Genomic DNA, 4,287 nt, shown 5'->3' with positions numbered 1-4,287 from the left:
ACAAATGTATAAATCAGGAGCTTATAAGAAACAACATTAAAAAGCACATGGAACCTATGAAAAAGTATTACCCTTTTCTTTTTCATTTGGTAATTTCCAAAATCGTTGCGGTTAATCCAGAAGCAGTCCTTATCAACAAAGATGTCATCAGAAATTTGACATAGTTTCATGCTTTTGGAATTATCTCATTTTGATGCCTATTTGAAAATATTTTTTATTTTCTTTTGAAAAGGATAGATTATGATAAAGTTGAAAAATATTGTAAAACCTAATAGTTTCTATAGAAAAGTATGTGATGTTATAGGGATAGATGGGATGCATTAGGATTCAGTAGCAATGGTGATAATGAAAGTTCACAATTAGAAAGAGTAGAATATTAGAATGACCCCACTCCAATTTATGGTGATTAAATTAGCTGGATTCAAGTAGTTGGTTTAATTAGGAGTTAAGTTTTTCTAAGAATAATAATTTTTTAATAGGGAAACAAGTCCTTTTACTATTTTTAATATTTTAAAAGAATTAGTATCCGATTATTATTAGAAAAAAGATATCATATTTAATTTTTTTCCAATAAATTTATTTTAATATTAAAATCTTTAATTATTTATTTATTTCATATCTTAATAATTTTTATATTACTAATTTTAATTCTTATAAAATATTTTTCCTTAGTTTTTCTGTCGATATTTCTTTTAGAGATATATAATTATGTGCATAGCCGAAACAATTGTGAGGAAGTAAAGGTAGCATTGTTTTTTTGTTGTTTCTTAAATTCATACTTTTTCTTGTTCAATATTGTTGCACAAAATGAGATTGTGAAGTAAATGGGAAGAAAGTGTGGTGCTTTATAGTTTTATAAGAAGAGAAGATATCTAAGCTTGATTAATTTTTTGTGTTTTGTTGAAGGGTACATCAAAAGTAACCCATATGGCCAACTAAGGTGTTGTCTTCCTTTGTATTTAAGTAAAACAAAGAAAAAAGCACAGAGTGGGATCCCAATTCAGTTTCTTCCTCATATCCTTTAATTTATTATGTGTAGTCAATGAAGGTATAGTTTAATTTGATTAGAAAGTATAGTTTGAAGATATGCATGCACCACAAAGTCAACCACTTCCCTATAAAGCTAACAACTCTTCACTACATGATTGTGCTTCTCTCTCTCTCTCTCTCTCTCTCTCTCTCTCTCTCTCTCTCTCTCTCTCTCTCTCTCTCTCTCTCTCTTATCTTCTACCTATTTGGATTTCATAAAGCAATTTCTTCAACAAGCAATGGAAAGACGCCAATGCAATTCATTTTCTTTTATTTGGTTTCGAACATACTTCGTACCAGCAAATTTTATAAATTTTGCATTTACTTCTTAATTTAGTATGAAAAATATATATTTAGTGTTAGTCAAAAGTTTATGCTAAAGATTAACGATAATTAATCAATAGGTTTGTAACACTAACTTATTAGCATCCATTTTTGAAGGCTAACTCTAAGTAATACCGACTAAGTCTACAATAATTTATCGCTAACTTTTAAATTAAATTTTAACTAAAATAATTTAGTGTTAATCAAAAAGTTGCAACTGAAATTGTGACAAAACGGCAAACCAAAAATAAAATTTGAAAAACAAAGTTTGGTGTCCCATCATAGTTTATTTTGGAAAACTATGAAAAAAAAGGACAAGGTCTACAAAAACCAGATTTTGAGTATGAGAGTAGGAATGTCAACAGGGCGTGTAGGGTACGGGTAGTAGCTCTCTCGTACCTTACACGCTAGATAAATATTTGTCTCGTACCTATACCCATATCTGTGCGGGTATCCGTTATGCGGACACACTACAATATTTTGGCTTTAGGCAACGTTAAATTTGTCTACAGGCATAAAAGTGTTGCCTAAACATGAGAAAGACAACACTTTCATCGGTGTGGCTTAATGAGAATCAAAGACAACAGTTTTCAAAATGTAGATAGTTTATACTACATTTATTCGAATGTTGCCTATAAAAAGTGTGGCCTAATTTATTAAAACTGTGGCTTAAAATAAATTAACAAATCTTAGTTTTAATTAATAATTTCTAGACTCTGGAAATTCTGAAAATGCCAAAAAATGAAGTTTTCCTCCTATTGAAAATCAAATACTGTGACAAAATTAAAAACACAAATCAACACACCGTGAAAACGAAAAACAAAAGCTTATGCTTTGCTTGCGCCCAAACTAAAAAAACCTCAAAACACTTTTCATTTTTGTCCTAGGAACGAACGTAAGTGCAAAACACATAAACCTTGCATCGCTTGGTCCCTCGATTTCATTGTGGTCGCCTCACCTTCACCATGCTTGCCTCGCCTTCTCCCGTTGGTTGAAAGAGCTCAGGGTCACGCATCTGCATCTTCGTGGTTGTGCTCTCATCGTCGTTGGGTCCCTTCTTCGAGGCAACTCTTCATCGTGGACGTTGGTGGTCTTCTCGTCGTGGTTGGGCTTAAGTAAGTATATCACTCTACCCATCGCTCTTCTTGGTTCTCACCATGTACATATAACTTAGGTTTTCGTTTTGGGTTGGTGATCAATCGATGTCACTGATTCTTTGTTTTCTTATTGGGGTTTTGGTATATATATATATATATATATATATATATATATATATATATATATTTGAATTTCTTATTTCTTAGAAGTGATATGAACCCTTTGGGATTTATGTGCCTTTTTGTGGAATGTATTTAAATAGTTGGATAAGAGTAACATATTGAAATGATTGACTTTTTTTAAGATTCTTTTATTGTTATAACTTTTTTTTATGGCTGGTGTTTTAAGTTGAATCAGTAAACTAGTGCAAGTGTTAATTGTCTTCCACAAAACATATACCATTATCCTTTTGTTGACCTGTTCATTCAGTTTCTTTAATTTGTTATCGATGAAAAGTTGTCTAAGAATTGCTCCACTAGTGTTTGAACCACCACCAACGAGCCATATATCATGAAGGTGATGGCTATAAACCCGAATTGAGAATCTTCAATTCTTGTATTGCTGAGTAGTTTAATAGATAGTTTAAACTGGTGCTAGTAAAGTGTTAGCCATAGATGATTGTAGCACTTTCATTTGAAGAAGTAAAACTATAAGTCTATAATTAAAGATTTTTATAGGTGATAGTAAAACTGTAGTTAATTGTCTTCCACAAAATAGATACCATTTATCATTTTTTGGCATATAGGAATAACTATAAGGGTAGTAGGATCAAGTCATGTACCAAATTATGGTTTTGTATTTGTGACTCGGGAAGCACTACAATTTTACTTATTACATTCAGAGCACTATAGTCCCTTTGAACTCTTTGAGGTAAACAAGTGTTTCATCTTTGTTAGATCTAATAGTTTTTGGTATGAAAGAACGAGTTATTCATTCATGGAAAATGCTTAAGAGTTTTCCCATACAATTGCATTTATATAAACCTGAGATTGTCTTACATCTCTGCTACATCTGTTGTATCTATGAATTTGTGTATGTTATCATACAAAATAAATTGAGTTAATGGGGAAACGTTGAATTAAAAGCTTAAGTGTCTATTGTGAATGCTTTTGTTTGTTGTAGACAGAAAAAAAGCTATAATTGAGAACAAAATATGATTGTATTTGTATTCATAACCTGGCTTTTTTTCCACAGTAGTATAACCTTTAACTGAGAACAAGGAAACATGAATTTTTTAACCGCTAAACTTGAATTTCCTGTGTTATTACTTGGCAAACTCATTGAGGTTCATGTTTTAGTCACAAGTCTCCTCAACCAAGGAATAATAAAATAGTAAATAGCAGTGCATTCATTATAGAACTTGAGAGATGCTTTAAGCCTTCCTCAAGTGTTTTAAGCCTTAGCTTTAATTTATCATGTAGTAAGCCCCAAAAATGGTATGCTTACTAATTCCATTGTTGTCCTTTGAAAAAAAAAGAATAAATAAAAGAACTAGTATATCTTATATACAATTATTTTATTCTATCAACGTAAAAGTTTGTTTTTCTATTATCTTAGTCTAATTATAGTTTACTTCCATGAGTCTTATTAAACAATTTTGAAAAGTGCCAACTCTCTTTATAATATTTAATTACTTATAGAATTAGTTGTTCATACTCTGTTATAATTACACACCATATTTAGTGAACTTGCATGTAATAACTTGTAAGATTTTTTTTGTGAAGTAGGGACCACTATAATTGTTATGGTGACCACGATAATTATTATAATGACCACTATAATGACACTAGGTTTTGTCTATTTTTTCAATCTCACTTCTTTTCTTCTTTGTACACT

This window comes from Vigna unguiculata, chromosome 6, assembly GCF_037176805.1.
Source record: "Vigna unguiculata cultivar grain cowpea cultivar isolate G323 ecotype 2 chromosome 6, ASM3717680v1, whole genome shotgun sequence".
NCBI lineage: Eukaryota > Viridiplantae > Streptophyta > Magnoliopsida > Fabales > Fabaceae > Vigna > Vigna unguiculata.
The sequence above is the reverse complement of the archived record's forward strand: the minus strand, read 5'-3'. Positions refer to the sequence as shown.